This window comes from Rana temporaria, chromosome 2 (assembly GCF_905171775.1).
Source record: "Rana temporaria chromosome 2, aRanTem1.1, whole genome shotgun sequence".
NCBI classification, from domain to species: domain Eukaryota; kingdom Metazoa; phylum Chordata; class Amphibia; order Anura; family Ranidae; genus Rana; species Rana temporaria.
In genome coordinates, this window is record NC_053490.1 from 146,962,834 (window position 1) to 146,986,410 (window position 23,577).

General features: G+C 43.1%; 1 protein-coding gene across 4 annotated transcripts in view; it reads left to right on the forward strand.

Moving 5' to 3' along the window:
- Window positions 1-23,577, forward strand: part of ENOX1 (ecto-NOX disulfide-thiol exchanger 1) — a 641,692-nt gene that overhangs the window by 233,181 nt on the left and 384,934 nt on the right. For all 4 annotated transcript variants that reach the window (XM_040341292.1, XM_040341293.1, XM_040341291.1 and 1 more), the window contains exon 3: window positions 3,177-3,228. The gene's annotated coding sequence lies outside the window, so the exon portion shown is untranslated. The remainder of the gene's footprint in view (window positions 1-3,176; window positions 3,229-23,577) is intronic.

Sequence of the window (23,577 nt, forward strand, 5' to 3'; positions counted from 1 at the left end):
AGCCTTATAGCGCATCTGCATCTTGGAAAAGTTCTGTTCTGAGATGATCTTCCACCACTTTTCATTAAGCATCAATAAGAATATATGTTAAAAATGCACGGGAAAATAAAAAAATATTATGATCACTAATATGCAGCTAAGATTATACTTGGTGCTTTTAACAGGAACCTAGTTTATTTTCATTTTTTAATAGTTTTTTTAGTTTTTGTTAAGCATAAGTTTACCTTGCATTTCTATTTTTTTTTCTCACGATCCTGCAGAGCATTGCATCTGTGATTAGCAGATCAAGGGTGCAGTGTCAGGCTCCTGGAAACGCTGTCTACAGCTTTCAGCCCATACCTCTGTATGGACATTTTGTTTGAAAGCTATGGGGAGGGCCGATGAACTACGAGAGAGCTTACCAGTGCAGACGGAACTTGTAGTTTCACTGATTCCTAAGATTCCAGCTGTGTTGTTTCTAGATTGTGACAGCGGTGCAGGGACTGGTGCCAAGTAACATGTTACATGTTATACAGGCATAACATGTTACTAAAGGTGAACTTTGCCTTTAAAGAGGAGGTAATAAGGAGGACTTTTAATAAAAGGACACTTACCTGTCCAGGAATCCGGTGGATCCAGTACTGTCCTCACACAGGCTATTATTATTATTATTATTATTATTATTATACAGGTTTTATATAGCGCCAACAGTTTGCGCAGCGCTTTACAACATGAAGGCAGACAGTACAATTAAATACAATTCAATACAGGAGGAATCAGAGGGCCCTGCTCGTTTAAAGCTTACAATATAGAAGGGAGGGTCAATTGAAACAAAAGGTAATAACTGTGGGGGATGAACTGATAGAGAAAATTAAAATGCAGTTGTTAGGTGTGAGTAGGATAGGCTTCTCTGAAGAGAAGGGTTTTCAAGGATTGTCTAAAAGCTAACAGAGTAGAAGATAATCGGACAGATTGGGGTAAGGAGTTCCATAGGATTGGAGAGACTCTGGAAAAGTCCTGGAGGCGAGCAAAGGAGGAGGTGACGAGGGAGCTAGAGAGCAGGAGGTGTTGAGAGAAACAAAGAGAACGATTAAGTTGGTATTTTGAGATTTGGGATAGTGATGTACCTGTTATGGATGGCTTTGTAATTTGTTAGTATTTTGAACTTAATTTGGGCTAAAATGACATGCACATATGCACAATATGTTCTTTACCTGCCATGGGACTGTATGTGGCAAAGACACAAATTATGTAAAACGTTATATATTTTATTTTATTTTAAAATCTACATAAAAGCAACAATCCTGGCAGAGTGGTACATCTTCCATCTGATTGCAATACCCATATACAACTGGAAGGGATCTTTTGCATGACTACAGTAGGTGTTTGTGATATTGTGTTTTTAGCATGACAGCATCGCGCTGATTCTCGGCGATATGGTGCCGAGATCTCGCCGACATCTCGCACTCACTAGAATAGTGACAGCACATCCCAGCAAGCGCGTCATAGAAGCGACGGGAGATCCGACTTGGATTCCCGCCAATTCTACACGTGTGCAGCGTTTGTTATGAATCCTGAGGGGGGAAGTCCCTGCCGGATTTTAAATAAAAATCCGGCATGGGTTCCCCCCTCAGGAGCATACCGGGCCCTTAGGTCTGTTATGGGTTGTAAGGAGAGCCCCCCTACGCCGAAAAAAATGGCGTAGGAGGTCCCCCTACAATCCATACCAGACCCGTATCCAAAGCACGCTACCCGGCCGGCCAGGAAGGGAGTGGGGACGAGCGAGCGCCCCCCCCCCTCCTGAGCCGTACCAGGCTGCATGCCCTCAACATGGGGGGGTTGGGTGCTCTGGGGCAGGGGGGCGCACTGCGGCCCCCCCACCTCAGAGCACCCTGTCCCCATGTTGATGAGGACAGGGCCCCTTCCCGACAACCCTGGCCGTTGGTTGTCGGGGTATGCGGGCGGGAGGCTTATCGGAATCTGGGAGCCCCCTTTAATAAGGGGGCCCCCAGATACCGGCCCCCCACCATAAGTGAATGGATATGGGGTACATCGTACCCCTAACCGTTCACCTGTAGGAAAAATGTCAAAGTTAATAAACACACCACACAAGGGTTTTTAAAATAATTTATTTTTCTGCTCCGGAGGCTCCCCCTGTCTTCTTTATTAGCTCTTTTACCAGGGGGAGCTTCTTCTTTGACGTCTTCGGGTGGGTGGGGGCCGCCGTCTGGTTCTCTTCCACCGCCGGGGGGGGTCGCTTTTAAAAAAGCCCCCACCCCCCGGCGGGTTTCCTCCGGCGTCTTCGGCGGGGGGGCTTCTTCTTCCGCTATCCCGACGGGTCTTCTCCGCTATCCGGGGGGTCTTCTCAACTCTCCGGGGTTCTCCTTCTATGTTCGCCGCTCTCCGCTGTTGACTCGGCGCACCCCGGTTCTTCCTCTCGCTGTCCGGTGCCTTCTTCTTCCGTGCTGTACGTCGTCTTCTCCTTCCGTGCTGTGAGTTCTTCTTCCGTGCTGTGACGTCATGTTCTTCACTTCTCTTCTTCTCCCGATGTTGACACGTCGCCTTTCCTCGCTGCAATGACGGTTGCGCGGCTTGCATCGGATTTATATAGACCTCACAATCCCATCATGCTCTGGTACCTACCCATGTGATACCTACCCACGTGGGTAAAAAAATGATTTGTCATGATTTTTGAGTGATTTTTGCTAGGAAATGCCTTAAAATACAATTTCTTTTGATGGAAATGCTTTATGTGTGTACTCACCTAGGCTTGTATTGCGTAGAGTTCTGGGTCTAAAGCAGGACATAGATGGTGCAATTTTTGCTTGCTTCCCTCATCCACACAGTCGGTGTGGATGGGGAAACCCCTCACCTGGAGCCATTCTGTTCTACCAAGATTTTGGTTGTACCCAAGTCGATCGATGAATTGACTTGGGTACAATCAGCCTGCTCATACATAGCACAGTCATATTTTTCCTCCCTGCACAACCGTTGTAATAGGAAAGTGGAGATAATGTAAACTTAGGTTGTATAATTCTACATTTTACTGCATACCAATGACATCAGATGGTCATTTCTTGAAAGTCTCATGAACAAAATGATCTGAAAATAGAATAAAATAGCATTCAATGCAAGTCTGTATTCTATGATTATTCTTTGCCTTCTTTTTTCTGACATTAGTATTTTTCTTGTAACAGGATAAGTAAACATTTGGAATATGAAGACGGTGAAGACAAACATAGGAAACAGGTACTGTACTTCTATTTCCAACAAGCATTCATATATTATTGTTTTGTACTTAACTGCTAGGAGATACAAAGCTTGTTACTCCCATTGAGGGAGGATAATATACACGGCACATTTCAGCAAATCATTGCCCAGTGGATTTTCTGGGGCCCGCTGTGAAGAATTAGGCTTTGCCATTTGTTTCACCTTGACAGAATGTCTAGTGCTGTTTGCAGAAAAAAAAAATGAATATCCTTTTTTTTATTATTTTTTTTATTTTATTTTATTTTATTTTATTTTTCCCATTTCCCATTGTTTAAGCTTTAAAATTAAAGTACAGAGCGTTCTACAGTTCTGTAATCATTTGAAGGTTTGTTGCAAACCTATCTCCCCTGGGATTAGTGAGCCCAGGGAAGGTCACATGATTTTCTGTTTCTTTTTCCTATAGAAATTGCATTATAGGACACAATATTAAATTGTTTTCATCATCATTTTTAATGTATTCAGTGCTTTTATTAAAATGTTTTAACTGGAGTCTATTTTCGGTCTTGCTCCAGTACATTTGTGCAAGCTCTCCCTAAATGTGTTATTATATTAAAGGAAAATACTGACTTGCATGTAGAAACCTGTAGCATTATTAAATTCTCATTGTGTTTTTTTTTTTTACTTGTGGGCCTTTTAGAGGTGTGTTTTTTTTTTTACAGTGTTGATGTTATTGCCCCATGTTGTTTTATGGAGGAATACATTTGGTGTATATTTGACTGGATTAGAACATTACCGGTGCAGCGTATATACATTTTTATGTAAATATTTGATGTGCCTATTACCGCATGGAGACAGTAGTATCGTGAGCTCATTATTATTCAGCAAGTCGGCATCATATAGTTGTAAAGCTGTTGAGCTAAGATGCCTCTATGAGTCACAGGTGCCCAGGGTGTTAATTGGGCATATTTTCATGGCATTTAGCCCTTCTGCAAATGAGAATTGGTTCATTTTACCAAGACACATATACGTGCTTCTGCAGGTCACAGCAGCCATTTGTCTTATAAAATGAAAGCAATAACTTGAGTAACAAAGTTGGATGCCAGGGCCACTCATCATTGTGGTTTTAATAGAGTCCTACTAAGTCTAGTTAATCGATACTTCACGAGGCATCGCTACTATGACTCACTCTTGCTATTTCTGTGATTAGTAGCAGTCCATCCTTCCATGCCTTACGATGCACTAACAGCAGCTTTGTCAAAGTCCAACTCCAGGTTATGTATATTTTTCTTAAAGTGGAGGTTCACCCTGAAATGTTCATTTTTAACATTAGATTCATGCTCATTTTGTCAAGGGGAATCGGGTAGTTTTTTTAAAATCGAAGCCGTACTTACCGTTTTAGAGATACATCTTCCCTGCCGCTTCCGGGTATGGGCTGCGGGACTGGGCATTCCTATTTGATTGACAGGCTTCCGACAGGCTTCCGACGGTGGCATCTATCGCGTCACGATTTTCCGAAAGGAGCCGAACGTCGGTGCGCAGGCGCCGTATAGAGCCGCACCGAAGTTCGGCTTCTTTCGGCTACTCGTGACGCGATGTATGCGACCATCGGAAGACTGTCAATCAAATAGGAACGCCCAGTCCCGAAGACCATACCCGGAAGCGGCGGAGAAGATCGCTCTCTAAAACGGTAAGTACTGCTTCGTTTTTAAAAAAAACTACCTGATTCCCCTTGACAAAATAAGCATGAATCTGATGTTAACATTTTTTTTTCGGGTGAACTCCCGCTTTAACTAAGAGGGAGCTCTGACTGCAATACTCACCTTCTATCCAGAGATGTCCTATTTAGCACCTCCTCTTTGCCATAAACTGTCCTTTATCCTGAACACAGTGCCCTGAACTCACAATTTCTTGGTGCAGAAAGTGGTGGTGCTGATGTCCTCACATCAGCACCCTTATTTGAATGAACCAGGATTGCCCACCACCAGGTGAAGACCAAAAATTACTCAGCGCATTATACTGCTGCCAGGGCCCTTAAAGTGGGAATAAACTTCCATGTATGATTTTTACCTATAGGTAATCCTATAATAAGGCTTTCCTATAGGTACAAAAAATATTTTAAAACATGCACCGTTTAAGAGATATTTACTTTTGGAAGCAGGCGGTGAGGTCACAGGCACATGTGCTCTGAAGGTACGGCATATCCTTCAGAGCCATGCCGTAAATGGCGACCCCTGCCTGCATGCTCAGGAGTGATGTCATCATTTTCTTTTTTTTTTTTATGAGGTTTACTACCGCTTTAAGAAGGGGTTCTCTGCACTGGAACATAGAGTTCAGATGTAGGCTTGAAACCCTACCAGTAAAGCAGTCTACAATCCCAATCTATCCCTGAAATTGGCACAAAGGCCTTATTGTTTTAGAGATAACTTGTGCAAGTAACATTTGCTCTTTTTTCCAAACACTTAACTGACATTGCAACCTTTAGACCTCTTTCACACTGGGGCGTTTTTCAGGCGCCTTGGCGTAAAAAAAAAGCGCATGTAAAGCGCCAGAAAAAAGCCTCACCTGCAATCCCAATGTGAAAGCCTGAGTGCTTTCAGAGTCCTTTCACACTGCAAGTGCCTGAAAAACGCTGCTAAAGCTCCGCTAAGACCCTTTCCACACTGGGGCGATTTTTCAGTCACTTTGGCGTTAAAAAAGTGCCTCAATTCCGTTCAAGCTGTCTTGCATACACACTGTTAGACCAAATTCAGACCTTACAAAACGCGGTGGCGTAAAGCACTACGACGAGCCAAGAAAAATTAAGTTTAATGCTTCCGAGCATGCACTTGACTTGATTCTGAGCATGCAGGTTTTTTTCTCCGTCGGAGTTCCACACAGACGATCGGAATTTACAATAGGATTGTTTTCCATCAAAAAAAAAAAAAAAAAACATTCTATTTCTAATCTCCAATGGAAAAAAGTCCGATGGAGCCCACACACGGTCGGAATATCCGATGAAAAAATTCAGTCTGACTTTTTTCATCGTAAATTCCGATCGTGTGTACAAGGCATATGGCTTCATTGGTACAGATTTTTTTGTCTGAACATCAGCTGCAGCTCCAATCATAGGTGGTTAAAGACAGGTGCGGCTGCTCAGTTTGTACAAAGCAATAACAGGGTAACAGAAGTGGCAGCTGACCGCAGCTATTCACATGTATCCACAGTTGAAGCAATTATCTGCTGTTAGGGTAAGGCCTCGTACACACGACCGGATCTATCCGCTGGGATTGATCCGCGGATCAGTTCCAGCGGACAAATCCGGTCGTCTGTACGGCCTAGCGGATATTTATCCGCAGAGATTCGTCCGGCCGATCGATTTCAAGCAGATAGAAATTTCTTAGCATGCTAAGAAATCTATCCGCTTGAATCGTGTCCAGCGGATTGATCCGGTCGTCTGTACAGACTCACCGGATCAATCCGTCCGCTCCCCTCCCTCGCATGCGTCGTAATGATTCGACGCATGCGTGGAAGTACTTACCTTCCAGCGTCGCGCACGTCGCCGCGGCGACGGCGTGACACGTCACCGCGGATGTATTCCGCGCGGATTTTGATCCGATGGTGTGTACAAGCCATCGGATCAAAATCCGGAGAAGGAATCTCCGCTGGAAACGGTCCGGCGGACCGTTTCCAGCGGAGATCCCCTCGTCTGTACGAGGCCTAAGAGGCTCTGGAACCAAATGGCTTGCATCCAGAGATTATCTTTTGTCCCTAGTCACAAGTAACTGCTGTATATGTGGGTGCATCCAAATTGCGATGGATACTGCAGCTCCTCTTTCTTTGTACAGACTTATTGATGCCTTGATGCCCAGGCCAAATTTGGAGCATCAACATGCATTGGTTAACTCAACAATAACTTGCATATGTAAATAATTTTTATATATTTTGTAACCACTTTCCGCCTGGTCCAGTGCCCTCTAACTGGGCTCATACACCTGGGGCGCGGGAAGCTTTACTTGGTCATGTGGCCACTGTGATTGTCTGTCACAGTGGTCACATGAATCGAAACCTATCCTGCCAATTCCCTAGCATTAATACAGATCAAATGCTGACTTTGACAGCTCAGTCTCCGTGCTGGGTGACTGCAGTGAGCACGCTCCCAGCAAAGACATTTTTTCTGCCCATAGATGCATATGTGTGGGTGTTAAAGCCCACCCTCTTTGCCGCTGCACATATCTGTTACGTGGGCGACAAATGTGAAGAAATATATATTAAAAAAAAAAGTTAATTCTTTATTTTAATACTTTTTTTTATACTGTTATTGTATCTTCCAATTACGGTACTAACCATGGAGCTTATTATTGATAGTTATTACCAGAACCACAGTGTCGCTATTTCATCTGGATGAGTGTTGGCCTCAACTGAAGCATTTAAGATTTCCCCTTGCATTGGACACAAGGTTAAATAGTGTTTAAGGACACATACGCCACTAAAAGCGTGATCAAGGTCTAACACTTCCCCACCTTATCAAAACAAAAACGTCTGGAGTTAGTGATAACCTGTACAATAATCTTTGTAAACTGATTTTATTAACTATTATGACATGTTGGAGGGTGTAAAGGGGAGGGTACAAAAAGAGTACCTAGAAAGCTATACTACTTGGTAGATAATTGTTTAGTATTGCACAATGTTTAACAATGTTTTTTACGAGGGTTATTAGAGGATAAAGATAAGATAGGAAATAAATTGAATTCTTCAAACTAGCTACCTGTGGCGTTCTCTCTTTTCAAAGACATACAGTATGAGCTATCAGTAGCATAAAATGTGTCATCAGGTATCTAAGTTGTGTAAATTAGTCATTCTCAATTGATAGTTTTAAAGTTCTCTTGCTGTTATTACAGTATGTGCCATCTTTAATTGGATTCTGTTATGCTCATATGTTCAAATTGTAACAAGCCAAATGTAGGTTCTCCCTTTCCGCTCGCCGTCTTGGAGTGTCCTTGCTTGAATTCTGCTCATTAATCACATGCTGTAGTTTAAACTAATTTAACCAGTGCAGATCTATTATCCCCAAATAAATAATTCTTTTGTAGTTAGACCCAGATTATATCTAGCACTTACAATTATCTCCCACACTCCATAAAAATAGCAGTGTGTCCTGACAGAGTGTAACACAGATTGAGCCATAACTACATTCTTCACAGATGATTAAAAATCACATTTCTGAAATGGGATTGCTTTATAAAAGTGTGTGTTCTGGGAATCGCTGCAATAAGTCCTCTAGCACAATTGGGTTTTAAAGAACATTCCCAAAGAGAGGTATGTACCTCCTGAACAAATTAGGCCCTAATGCTCCTTTTTTTTAGTTTAACTTTCAATGTACTCTGTATTTAAGAGATGCATGTCAGGGTATATACAGTAATGTGTACTAGTTGCTTAGACTAGTTGTCTGTTTTCCATTGCACCCCAATAAATTATCCTTTTCATTTTGTAACGTATGCAATTTTTTTTTAGCAAAAATCTACTGGCAACACTGGTAATATTTGTTTCACAAATAAATGGATTTGAAGGAACTACTGTTCTTGCTGGCACAACTAAAGGAACTGTATTTCACAATTAAAGGCAATATCAAATATGTCCGTGTAACAAAAAGAGTTCTTCCTTAAAGGATACCTTTAGCTTTCATTAAATATTAGACCCATATTCAGGGTGTAACATGTGACAATTTAGGAATGCACAAGCCCCGCGAATCCCTCACCCCCCCCCCCCCCCCCCCGTGACAGCAGACTGGAGATCTAATCCCTGTGTCTGCTGTCAAAATTAAAAAAAATATGCAAACGTGTGGGGCTCCTCCCACCTGGCCACATCACTCATTCACAGTCCTCTGTAAATGGAAAACTACAAGGTCCACCAGCCTTTGCAAATGTTGGCTTGTAGTTTTCAATGAACTACACGGCGCTGTGAGCGCTTTGGTAGTTCATTGAGTCTTCCTGTCAGAATGTATTGGCTTCCTCGTGCGAGCAAGCCGATACACTGGCAGATCTTACTGGAGACCTGTGCGGCATCTGCAATCTGCTGTGCAATGCTTCACAGGCTCCCAAAACAACAAAAAATACATGCACATTTTTTTTGCTTGCAAAAACAATGTGCATTTATTATTTTCTGTTAAAAGATGAACTTATCCTTTAAGTTAAAGACAAAATGTAAGGGAGTTTTAACCACTTGCTTACTGGGCACATAAACCCCCTTCGTTCCCAGGCGAAATCTCAGCGTCCGGCACTGCGTCGCTTTAACTGACAATTGCGCGGTCGTGCGACGTGGCTCCCAAACAAAATTGGCGTCCTTTTTTCCCCACAAATAGAGCTTTCTTTTGGTGGTATTTGATCACCTCTGCTGTTTTTATTTTTTGCGCTATAAACAAAAAAAGAGCAACAATTTAAAAAAAAAATATATTTTTTTTACTTGTTGCTATAATAAATATCCCAATTTTTTTTTAAAAAACTATTTTTTTTCTCAGTTAAGGCCGATACGTATTTTTCGACGTATTTTTGTAAAAAAAAAAAAAAATCGCAATAAGCGACTGGTTTGCGCAAAAGTTATAGCGCCTACAAAATGGGGAACAGAATTATGATTTTTTTTATTATTTTTTTTTTTTACTAGTAATGGCGGCGATCTGCAATTTTTATTGGGACTGGGATATTGCGGCGGACGTATCGGACACTTTTGACACAAATTTGGCGCCATTCACATTTATACGGCGATCGGTGCTATAAAAATGCACGAATTACTGTATAAATGTGACTGGCAGTGAAGGGGTTAACACTAGGGGGTGAGGAAGGGGTTAAATGTGTAGCCTGGGTGTGTTATAACTGTGTGGGGGGAGGGGGGTGACTGGGGGAGGGGACCGATGCTGTGTCTCTATGTACAAGAGACACAGATCGGTCTCCTCTCCTCTGACAGCACGTGGAGCTCTGTGTTTACACACAGAGCTCCACGTCCCTGCTGTCACCTGCCGTGTCACCGACGATCGCGTGTACCCGGCGGACATCGCGGCCGCCAGGTAAACGCATCGGGTCTTCGGCGATGCGTCGGGACAGTTTTTACCCGCCGCGCGCCACCCAGTGGCGCGCGCGGGTAATGCACATAAAGGCCATTTTAAACGGCCACTTGGCACTTGAGAGCCGCGCTGCGGACGTATTTCGTCTATAGCGCGGATCTCAAGTGGTTAAAGGAAATATACTGTATATATGGCTTAGGAAATGCTCTGCTTCTCCATTTCTTAATGAATGACAAACTGGTTGCTTGGTTCATGTTATTCACACCAATTAAGTCATGCTGATATCTCCCAAAGGTGATCTTTATGCGTGTAATACACTAAGAGCCCATTCACACAGGGGCGACTCGTCAGGGGCGACAGCCGCCTGACAAGTCGCGTCCTGCTCTGTTCAATAGAACCGTTCTAATAGGAGAGACGCAAGTCGCTCCGACTTAGAAAAAGGTTCTTGTACGACTCGAGGCTTCCTCAGGTCGCCTTCCCGAGTCGCCCCCAAAGTCATGCCATCCCTGTGTGAATGGGCTCTTACTTTGTTGGAGCTTTGGGTTTACATACAGTATCCATGGCCTCAGTACCGCTTTCAGCACGATCGTACGATAATCGGATCATTGGTACAGAGCTTTGGAGAGCCAATCATGACAGTTCATCCAATCGGACAAATACGCAAAATGTTCTCGTACAATACCAGATTGTACGATTTTCGTTCAATCAGTACAGTTATCGTCCAAAAATATAATACAAATACACTACAACACATGACATAACTTTTTTTTTTATTCTGTCGTATGAGAATTGCTTCAGTAAACCCTACATACGACTAGCATGCAACAAAAAAAAAAAAAGACGATCTGTCGTCCGATTTTCGGATTGTGTGTACGGGGCATTGGTTAGGGAACTTAGATTGTAAGCTCCTTGAGGACAAGGACTGGTGTGAATGTATAATTAAAATATATGTAAAGTGCTGCGTAAAGTGACATCACTCTATAAGTACATTTAATAAATAATTAATAAAGGGTGCTGTATTAAATGCTTGGAAGTGATTATTATCATGTGAATACATTTTACATGTTGGTAAATCTCTTTGGAACTGATGGTTGAGGTTTTCCCTTTCTGTGAAGAAAAAGAAACAAAGCTGATGTACCGCAACCATCTGTCAGCCAAATGGTGAAGAAGATGGCAGCTTGCCTTGGAGGCACAGAAGGCATTAGACGGCAAACACATGTCTCCGTGCCATGCTGGGATTTCATCACAATAGCTGGGCAGGGCTTTGTTTGCTGTTTATTGTGTGTAGAGTTATGCATTCTTCACCTGTTTAAAGGCAAACGAATGCTGACCATGTTGGCTGAGTTTACCTACTTATCAGCATTCATGCAACGTAACTCTCGGAAAGCTGCATTTTTAATTGGCACACACCTGGCTAATTAGTATGCAGCATGATAGCTCCCAAGCATCCCAATGAAAACTAATATTTTCTGTTGGCAGGCACTGTTTGACACTGTAAATCCAATACATTTGTTTCTAAGGCCTCTTTAGGAGACTTGTGTTAAAACGTATTTAACCAAAAAAATTAAGTGCCTGCATTTGTTTTCCCTTTCTGCCCTGGCAATTACCCAGAAATGAGTTCTGTCCCTTGGGCACAATACGGAAAACAAGTGTTTTAATTATTGTCTATGTTTCCGGCAAAGAGATTTTTCTTATTTCCTGTCCTTAGGTCTATACAGGAAGTGAAGCAAAATCTCCCCAGTGGACAGAAAAACAAAACAAAAAACATGACATGTTTTGTCCTTTATCCAAAACTAAAACTAAGAAGAAAAAACTTTTCAGCTGGCATTTGGCTTAACGTGGTTATAATCCTTTGTGTTTTTTCACCTTAATGCATCCTGTGCATTAAGGTGAAAAAACACCTGGCAGTCACCGCCCCCCCCCCTCTCAGCATTTGTTTTACTTACCTGAGCCTCAAAGTCCCAAATCCCATGTTGCTTTGTCCCAGCTCTTGTTGGATCTTCATTGGCTAGATTGGCACAGTCATTGCCTTCCGCTACTGTCAATCAAATCCAATGACGTGGTCGCCGGGGGGCGGGACCAAGTCATACATTGGCGGCTATAGATGCTGATTGTATGGCATGGGAGCAGCCCGCAAACTAACCCCCTCTGAGAGAGCTTCACAGAGGGGGTTAGCTCTTGCGGTAAGGAGCCGCGAGAGCCGTCATGGGACCCCAGAAGAGGACGATCGGGGCCACTCTGTGCAAAACGAACTGCACAGTGGAGGTAAGTATGACATGTTTGGTTTAGAAAATAAAAAATAAATATTCAAACTTTTATTACCCCTTGATCTATCATGGGTAGAATATAAAGGTGGTCCTTATTTTTCAACAGTTCAGCTTAAAAGTAATGCCTCGTACACATGATTGGAATTTCCGATGGAAAAAGTCAGACGGAATTTTTTCATCGGATATTTTGACCGTGTATGTGCTCCATCTGAGTTTTTCCTTCGGAAATTCTGACGGACTTAGAAAGAGAACATGTTCCGTTTTTTTCCGATGGAAAAAAATGATATCGGAAATTCCATTCGTCTGTATGGAACTCCAACATAGAAAAAAAAACGTGCATGCTCAGAATCAAGTCAACAGATGCTCGGAAGCATTGAACTTCATTTTTCTCGGCTCGTCATAGTGTTCTACGTCACTGCGTTCTTGACGGTCGGAATTTGGTGCGACAGTGTTTATGCAAGACAGCTTGAACGGAATTCTGTCTGAAAAATCTGCCGGGGTGTATCCCGATGGAAATTCCGATTGTGTGTACAAGGCATACAAAGGTAGCCTTTCTTTAAAACCACGTCAGTAGCTGTAGAAAGATAGGCAGCTAAAATTATGTGCAAATCTTGACTGGTTGAGATGTGCAAAGAATACTAGCTTCATATATCTCTGGATCTGCTGATCATTTTGACAAGCACTTTTCTATGAAGGTAACCTTTGCTGGTGTATTTTCTCATCACATGCTCAGTTTGAATTGCCAAAATTTGTGACAGGTTTGCTTTATTTTTTTTTTATTTTTTTTAAGTAATTTATTCTCTTAAAGGTGTTTCTGGTTCCAAATCGACAAGCTGGCTGAACATCCTGATTTTCTTGTCCCACCTCACCCTGTCATTCATTTTCATGTTCAAAATATTAGTAGAATTGAATTTCATATTCAGACTGTTTTTGTTAAAGGATTCAGAACACTCATCCCTCATTTACATGTATGTCCCAAATAATATTATACACTGGCAATAATCTGAACAAAAGCAATGCATGCTAATTTATTTATGAAATCATTTATTAGCCTTATTAGCCATGCTTCTCATTTCCAATGGATAATGTCATCTCTTTAAAAAGAGATGAGTAGCAAATTTACTTCCCAAGGCCAAGCTAGAATACATTCAGTACAAAATGATGCTGTGATGTGTATATAATGTTCAGAAGCAGAGAATGTTTATTTGAAGAAACTTTAATGCTCAAAGATGTGACCAGAAAGTTATACAATCCTGGTGCTATATCTGAACATGGTGTCCCCTTTTTTTGTACAAGATCCAAAAGGGCCCATTTATACTTTGCCTAGCGGGAATTCTCATTCCCGCTTGCAATTTTGTGTAGGCAATTGTCACGCAATTCTGTGTGTTGCTCATTCACTTCAATGGGCTGCCCTATACACATTTGTCATCCAAAAGAAGCGCATGCTCTTTTTTGGGGTGGCAAACTTCAGGCAATTTTTTAAGGGTGTGTTTTGCTGCGATTACTGTGCAATTCTAAATGGCACCCCAAATGTGGTTTGGTTCTGCTGTGATTGTTGTTTAACAACTGCGCAAATGCTCGACGCACGATTTGCAGTGATTGCCACGCGATTTAGAATCCAAATCGCCACGTGTGAATGGGGCCTTAAAGGTTATTTTCCATCCTTTTTGCAAATATAGTGGGGGAGATTTACTAAAACTGGTGCACTCAGAATCTGGTGCAGCTGTGCATGGTAGCCAATCGGCTTCTAACTTCAGCATGTTCAATTAGGCTTTGACAATAAAACCTGGAAGCTGATTGGTTTTTAGGCAGAGCTGCACCAGATTTTGCATGCTTCAGTATTAGTTAATCAATCTCTATGTGCTGTAACAGACTCTCAGCAAGGATGCTCTCACTGCCTGGTTAGTAAGAGACCAACACCTGAGCAGGCACAGACTGATTAAAGTGGTTTGACATTGTTTGTCATTGGACAGCATCCATACGTTAACATACTGTCTATAAAGCAGATATTGTTCAAATGTGGCAAAAACAAGTGGAAATCTGCTCAGCACAACTACAGTATATAAATAGGCAGAGCTGTGAGAAGTGACATTTTGCATGACAAAAATTGCAAAATCTTAAACTGGAAAGCTGTAAAAACATGCTAGTATTGAGTGTTCCTATTAGATAAGATAGGTAAATATCAAGAAAGTAAAGCAGGGAATGCTGTCGGCTATGCAGAGTAAGAGGATTAAGGCGTCTGCAAGACAAAGTCAAAGTGCTTGACGAAAAAGTTCTGCTAGCCTCAAATAGTGCTTCTTCTGTTTGCCTTCATGGTGTCTTAGCAGTCAGTTACTGAACTACTGATAACCACCAATGAAAAAAAAATTGTAAATGGGAACTATAAATTCAGGGCTGCACCAGATTTGGCACACTATAGTTTTAATCAATCTCCCCAGTCTCTCTCTCTTTTTTTTTTTTTTTTTTAAAGAAACACATAAACCCCATTTTTAAAATGAAATAAATATATTTTGATGTGGGAGAGGAAATAGATTAGGTGGACTGGATAAATTAGTTCCTAAGGACGAATACGGGTATCATGAATGTTGCTCTTGTAGAGGTCGGTTTTAAGGTGCTTTCCTGATGGTAACTTGACCCGGACCTTCTCTCCAAGATATTCCTGGGGTCTTCCCCTTTTTGCTTCCAGGTCTGTGGACAGGTGGGCACAATGTACCTGGATCTGCCTGGAAAAGCCCAGTAGTGAAACTGGCAGTTATGAAATGTAAGTTGACATGGATCATGAGGAAGAGAAGCTGGTTAGCATTTTGAAAGATAAGTCTTTGAGAGTCTGGAACTCCTGGATTCAGTGCCTCAAGATTCCTGCGGTGTAGCACTGCGGCGACAGATGGGTTTTGCCTTTTGGAAAGATTCTTTCTCTTTTCCATTCCTTCTCCCCCCCCCTTTTTTTTTATTAATTCTGCCATGACATTTTGTTGTATTGTATGTTACATTCTCAGTTTTTACCTCCACTGTGTTGGCTGGCCAGTGGGGTGTGGTTATGCCAAGCTTTACCTTTTTATAGGTCTCATTCGTGGGCTTGACATATATTCTACTGGTCTTGTTTTTATGCTTGTTACATTCTCCTGCTTATAGTTTACATTCAATAGCATTATTTACTACCTGTGCCTTATTGGCATAGTACAGTTGGTACTACCTTCCACTTGCATTGTGGACCTATCACTCTGTTTTGCTATGGGACTGTATGCAGAATGTTTTACCTGAAATAACGACTTCAGAGGCAGGAGGTGGAGTAAACTTGGCCGCAGGCCTTTATTACTGGTATTATTTGTTTAAATTGACCATATTTATTGAGCAATTAACCAACTCAATATATACACCATATAACACATCACTTATTTACTACTTAACCACCACCATTCATCAACCCAGTCACTACGACTCAGGTTGGATCCACTTTATTATTAACTAACCCCTCTTGTTCATTACAAACCAAGAGAGAAAACCAGTAATAATTAGGCCGCGACAAGGGAGGGGGGGGGAGGGAGTTCACAGGTAGGGATCACCTTGCGTTCTGGCTGCTGCAGCCTGTTGCCCTGACTTAAATAACCTTCTACCCTTCCAGAAGGTTCCCCTGGGACATGTGTCCCGCTCCTAACTATCCATTGGGCCCTGGCTAATCCACCTGGGATTTTACCTTTCAGGTGTGCAGGGGAGGGGCCACCCTCCCCGCCCACCAGGGCCAAATTACCTATTAACCCCAGGTGTGGGGGAAGAGGGAGACATAATCTTTCCCTCTGCAACATCCCCATGTGCTCAGGGAGCTTAAAGCAGCTCCCTTCACATTCATGGGACTGTATGCAGAATGTTTTACCTGAAATAACGACTTCAGAGGCAGGAGGTGGAGTAAACTTGGCCGCAGGCCTTTATTACTGGTATTATTTGTTTAAATTGACCATATTTATTGAGCAATTAACCAACTCAATATATACACCATATAACACATCACTTATTTACTTAACCACCACCATTCATCAACCCAGTCACTACGACTCAGGTTGGATCCACTTTATTATTAACTAACCCCACTAGCCGGGATTGTTTTCAATCTGGCCTCCTAAACAAGACCGGCCCAACCACCCCGCCTCGCGGCCAACTCCACCATATTCTGAAGGTTATTGTTGAAAATGTCGAGCCCAATTTCAGAAAGATGAACCCCATCCGATCTAAAAAGTCCCCCTTCTAGATCTACGTGCCTAAAGGACAAACCCCCAATAGTGGGCATGAACTTTGCTATTGCCCTGTTCAACCTTTTCCTGACCCTCTCAAACGGAGTCCTCGACCATACCAGTCTCGGAACTATTTCAGAAAAAAAAAAAAAACATAACTCAGGGAAGGACTGACATAACTGGCCCAGATCATCCTTAATCTGGAACAACAAATCCAGGGACTTACTACGCCCTATATCGTTCCCACCGAGGTGGATGATTAAAACATCTGGGATAGGCATGGACTGGAACAGTAAACCCAACTTTTCGAACAGGTTTGCCCATACCATACCCCTCCTACCATGCCAGATAATGTTCACCAACTTGGGGTCGAAACTCAAACTCTCGGAATACACTCTTCGCAGAGCTCTCCTTTCGGCCCAGAATACGAAGGAGTGCCCTACTATCCATACTGATAGGGCCTGACCTGAAAATTAAACACAACAATGAGGACGAATGTACAATTTATAAGCGTCCGATTGCCATCTACCTATCCGTTTGATGTTAACCACGTCAAGACCCAACCTAGCTGCCTCTGTCGCCGCACCAATACGAAATGAGTGCGAGGAGAGGGGCAACCTCTCCATATCCAGTACAATTAAACACTTGTGAAAAACCGAATTGAATTGGTAACTGGTCAAAGGAAGGCCGTTGTTGTGTATAAAGAACGACCCCCCTTTTGAACCCCTTCCCTGCAGGAACTGACCTACTAACTTGACCGGGCAAATGGGGGAGCCCGGGAAAGCCTGTAGTTTCATCCACGCTCCCTTCCCGAACTGGTCTGTTTTTTATCTGGGGACAAAAATTGTAAGACGAGAACTTTCAAGAAAAACATGAGACATGTGCATATTGGACTCGGCCTTCTTATTGGGCGACACGATCTCAGATAACCTAAACGCACCGAAAAACATTAACGAAAAAAAAAAAAAAACGCCCGGAAAAGGATCGCCTCATAACGCGAAAAACAAACTAATTCTGTTGCCGAGCACAATTTTGCAAGGATAGCTGGGGTTATCGCCATTCTGCTGTCCTTGCTGCCTGCGCCTTTTCTGTAGCCTTTCAGGGCCTGCTTTACTGAAAAGAAAGAGGAGCATGGGGGGTGGTTGTTCAGTTTTCCGAAAAAATAAACCCCCGCTAAAGTTTTATTCACCTGAGACCAGGATACAGAGCTGGCCAGTAATTTGTTTAAAAAAGACAAAACCAAACCTTCGGAAAATGCTAACTCATTCTCTGCCATAGAAGATACGTGAGCCAGCCACATCCGCCAGGCCGATGAGTATGCTGCCAGGGTAGCGGGGGCGACAGACTTCATAATATTTGAACGAACCAGATCTAGATCAGTTCCCATAAACGGGCCGGGCACTGGAACCCCTCCTTGTCCGCAGCTGGGAAAAGCAACTTGAACCTCCTCATCTGTAAACGCGAGAGAGAGTCCGCAATGACATTCTGTTTCCCAGGCAAATAACGAGCCTTTACCCAAACATCTAAACTCAGACATTTGAAAACCAGGTACCTAATCAGCGAGATGACAGGAGGAGATTTGGATGATAAACAATTTATAGCGAAAACACCCCTTTATTGTCGGTGCTGAAAAGTAATCTTCTATTTACAAAGTACTTACCCCAAATCTCTAATGCGACCAGAATGGGAGACAGTTCTAAGATTACTATGTTCTTGAGATAGCCTTTTCTCCTCCAGCAAGGATGCCATAGCGAAGCGCACCAGTGGGTTCCCCATATAGCTGACAAACCCACTGATCCCGCTGCGTCTGTGTATAAACAAAAATCTTCGTCTGTTACAAACTCTGACTGAAAAATTGCTCTGCCATTGAAATTAACCAAAAATTGTGACCAGACCAGCAGATCCTCCCGAATCTCAGCCGAGATTCTGATATGGGAGGAAACCCCGAAATAGCCAGATAAAGGCGTCTAGAAAATATCCGCCCCACAGGCAGAATTCTGGCCGCAAAGGCCAAAAGACAGAGTAATTTTTGGATTTCTTTTAATATGACCTTCTTTTTCCTTATTATGATGCACAGATGTTCCCTCAATTGGGAGACCTTCTCGGCTGGAAGCTCAAACACCATTGCTACTGTGTCAATGGTAATGCCTAGAAAAACCAACCGTGTTGTCGGGTATATCGTTTTGTCATGAGCCAAAGGGATGTTAAACGACTCGCAAATTTGTAAAAAAGAAGACAACACGTTTGAGCAATTGGCCGACGAGACCCCCAAGAAAAGGAAGTCATCCAGATAGTGTAACAAAAAAGATGAACCAGAGTGGCTCTGCACCACCCATTCCAGAAAGGTAGCGAATGATTCAAAATACCTGCAGGAGAGTGAGCAGCCCATTGGAAGGCACCGATCAAAGAAAAAACAGTCATCAAAAAACAAAACCTAAGGAACTGAAAGACAAAGGGTTAATGGGTAACAAACGAAAGGCTGACTGAATGTCGGTCTTAGCAAGAAATGCTCCTTGACCTAGCAAACTAATTTTAACCAATGCATCGTCAAAAGTTGAATACTTCACTGATGACATTTCCTCACTGATTTGATCATTCAGAGAATCCCCTTTTGGCAAAGACAAGTGATGTATCATCCAAAACGATCTTTGTTCTTTTTTAGGAACGATCCCCAAAGGGGATACTCTGAAATTCTCAAAAGGAGGGTAAGAAAAAAGGGCCAGCAATCCTACCTTCCTGCAGTTCCTTAATTTTTTTTTTTTTTTTTCCTAACCACCTCAGGTAAGTCTAAGGCTGACTTTAAATTTCTACCTATGTCATAACCTTGACCGTCAAAGGGAGGAAGAACAAAACCGTCCCTAAACCCTTCAAATAGCAGCTGGGCCATCTGCCTGTCTGTGTAAATTTGCAGCCTCACCGGGGATAGTGCTTTTTGGAAAGGATTAGAAAAAGATTGAGCCATAGCCCGATATCTTTTGATCCCCACTCCAAATTGGGGTGCACTTCTAACTTCTGACGAAACGATTCGTCGTATACAAACCATGCAACCCCCCCCAAAATTCTTGTATGCTTCCAGCACGAGGCCCACACTTTTCTCAGGACATTTCTCACATATAATACTAGAGTATATCAAAAATGCCTGTAACCAATTACTGAAGCTTCTGGGTAGCCTGCGCCTATCCTCATCACCTCTCTCATCCTTTTTATCTTTAAAAAAAAAAAAAAGACTTGTTCGCAGAAGGTAAGAGTGACAGTAAGTCCACGAACTCACCTCTGACAATTTTTTCTTTCATAGCTGCTGTCAAATGGTAGCCTAAAGGGGAGAGCGTGCATGGCAGCGCTTCCCTGGCGCAGGTTTCAGGCACATTATTAGGATTATGATTAAAAAGTGATCCGCGCTACAGTATATGTGAAAAAACACAATAAAAAATAAGTGAATGGCTAAGGAGCCAACCCTCATTGAGCTGTGTAGTAATCAGATGGGCTACAGCAGCAAAAACACCCAAAAAGTGTACCTATCGGATGGGCTACAGCAGCCAAACCATAAGGGTGATTTCCTCAACCTAGAGAATATGAGGAACAGTGTATCAATAAACAATAAATTACTGAAATAATTGAAATATTTGAATGATAAAAAATATTTTGCAATAAAAAACATTATTAGGAATTTCAACACTATTTACAGTCACCTTTGGTAACACAGCCGAGGGGGCTACATTACCCCCCATTCCTTGTCCCCCCCCGTACCTCCTCGGGGCTAGCCCATACTGAAGCTACAGAGCAAGGTACATTCTGACTAGCTGTAGACAGATTAGGCGACATACCCGCAATCAGGGAGGACAAAGAAGCAGTTAATGAGGTTAATAAATGTAATTGAGTCAAATTCTCATTACCTGGACCTGGTGAAGTCCTCTGGGAACACACCACAGGTATCTGCTGTGCCTGAAGGGATGACTGGGTGTAAGCACCCTGGCCGCCTCCCCTAGCTCCAGCTGTACTTTGCGGCCTGGTGGCGCTGCTGCCGGGACCGGCCGGCAGCCCGGGGTCCTCTGTGCTGCTACCTGCTGCTTGCGACACCTGCCCTGGAACCTGTGGGAGAAAAGAAAAAGATGGTGCAGGCTGTCCTCTAGGGGGAGCACTCGACCCCCTGCCGCGTCCCGCGCGCTGTCCTCGGCTCCTCCCAGCCTTCTGTGCCCCCCTTCCCGACGGTGGCAGGCTGCCTGTGGGCGCAGGGGAGAGACGATTCAACCTCCTGCGTTTGGTCGGAAGAGGCTCCGGAACATCAAGCAGAGCTGGGATGGTAAAGTCCGCCTCCTCCTCCCTGCCGCCAATAGGAACGACCACCGCTGGAGTGGCAGCTCCCTGGTCCATCGATCATGCAGATGCCGACAAAGGCTCCAATAGGCAGGGAGAGATGAATGGGGAGGAGAAAGTGTGCTGAGGTGATGCCAGGGGGGACGCTGCGATGGCCTCAGGGGGAGAGGCAGCAGCAGCTGACACGGACTGCTCAGCTGAGAAGGATCCTAGCAGATAACGTCGCTCTGTACCTGGGATAAAGAGAGGCACTGCTGCATCCACGCCTCGCCATCCTCGGCCCCAGCTCTCTCCAGGATACGACAGACCAGGCTCTTCATGGCAACAACACAGGAACAAGTTCACAGGTAGGGATCACCTTGTGTTCTGGCTGCTGCAGCCTGTTGCCCTGACTTAAATAACCTTCTACCCTTCCAGAAGGTTCCCCTGGGACATGTGTCCCACTCCTAACTATCCATTGGGCCCTGGCTAATCCACCTGGGATTTTACCTTTCAGGTGTGCAGGGGAGGGGCCACCCTCCCCGCCCACCAGGGCCAAATTACCTATTAACCCCAGGTGTGGGGGAAGAGGGAGACATAATCTTTCCCTCTGCAACATCCCCATGTGCTCAGGGAGCTTAAAGCAGCTCCCTTCACATTCATTCTAAGCAAAGACACTTTCTATGCTTTGGTGGTAGTTAAAAATTAAGAAACATACTGAACCAGAAATGGATATATATATTTTCATGTTAGTGTAAAAGGGTGACGTCTAAGTGGAGCTCCAGCCGAACAGCTAACTATACAGCTAAAACATATATGATATGCTTTACCTGACAATATTGTTTTCAGACAGTCTTGTGATTCTCTTATCAAAGCAGATGGCAACCCTGTTTTTGGATTCATCTTCACAGCTTTTTTTGTCACCTGCCTGCTCATTGTACATGTAGTCAGCTGTAGAGTGGCACAGAAAGGTAGCGAAGAAAGCTGTAAAACAACAAAAAACAAAAAAAACAAATAGAAAATAAAGGGGGGGCATTTGCCTGTATTTGCAGTGCTGGGTGTTTGGTAAATTTGTCTGAACTCAAGTATAAAAAACATGTACATAACACATCATCTGCTGCCCATTTGTACCAAAAACTTGGGAATGCTAGCATTGTTAATAGGTTCCGAAAGCAGATGGGGTACTGAGTGAGAATAATCCACACTTTAGTCAGCCTCTGTAATTCATGTGTGTTCAGCTTTTAAAGTAAGAGGTGGCAAGCCTTGACCCACAGCGACATATAATCACACATTTCGTCGGCTCTTACATTGTACAACCCAGAAAACCGATGGAGGGTGATCTCAAGTGTTTTATTCTACACCAGAACATTCTTCATAGCTCAACAAACCAGTGGAAATTATAATCTTTCTCTTTATTTCTTCTGGAGGTGAGTGGCTTCTGTCAATTTCAGCAGGAAATTAAAAAAGAATCTTTAAAAAAAAATTAATAAAATGCTCCAAAACAAATGTGACATTGTTGGAGGGGATGGCAATTGTGATGATAAGATGATGGAAAGCCTTTGTGAAAGGATCCTTACACTAGCAGAAGCACAATAAGGGGTGGGTTGAGAAAAAGTCCGAGGAAAATAGGCTGTTTACTCTGTAAAGCCTCGTACATACGACCGGTTTTCCCGGCAGGAAAACTGCCAGGAGAGCTTTTGGACGGGAATCCCGGCCATGTGTATGCTCCCTAGCAGTTTTCCCGACAGGAAAACTGACGGAAAATAAATTGAGATCCTGCTCTCTATTTTCCCATCAGGATTCCCGGCAGAGTGTTTCCTTCTGAGAAAACCGGTCATCTGTATGCTTACCTGACGGGGAAAAAAAACGTGCATGCTTGATAACAATTCGACGCATGCGCGGTAGCATTGGACGTAGTTTAGTCGGCTCGTAGTAGTCTTTGACGTCACCGCGTTCTTGCCATTCAAAAGAATGGCGGGTATTTTGTATGGCTGTGTGTATAGATGGCTTTTCAAGACAAGCTTGGCAGGAATCCTGTCGGGAAAACTGACGATTTTTAAACAGACGGGATTCCTGGCCATGTGTACAGGGCTTTAGTGAAGTTGCACTTTACAGCGAATCATCCTCAGAGCTTTGAGAATGTAGTGAAATTTTACTTTGCAGAGAATGCCCAAAGAAGATACCAAACAGCATTTTTGTACTTGATTGGATGATGGAAGTCAGCAGGGCTTCACTTCATTCATTGTCTCTGGATATTTCCCTTTGGAGAGTGCAACTTTTTTTGCCAGAGATAATTATTTTGCAAAGTGAAAGTCTATTTTTCTTAAAGTGTTAATAATCCCATCACCCTGCATTCACTATATCTGGTCTCCTACAGTACAAAGAACACGAAAATGCAATTATTTTGGTAAATATAAACTGCTAAATAACTTTTCTTATCAGCAGTTATGCCACGTACACATGACCGTTTTTCATGCCATGGAAAAAAAGCGAAGTTTTTCTCGACGTGATTCCTCTCAAGCCTGCCTTGCATACACACGATCGTGATAAAAAATGCTTGAGCAAAGCT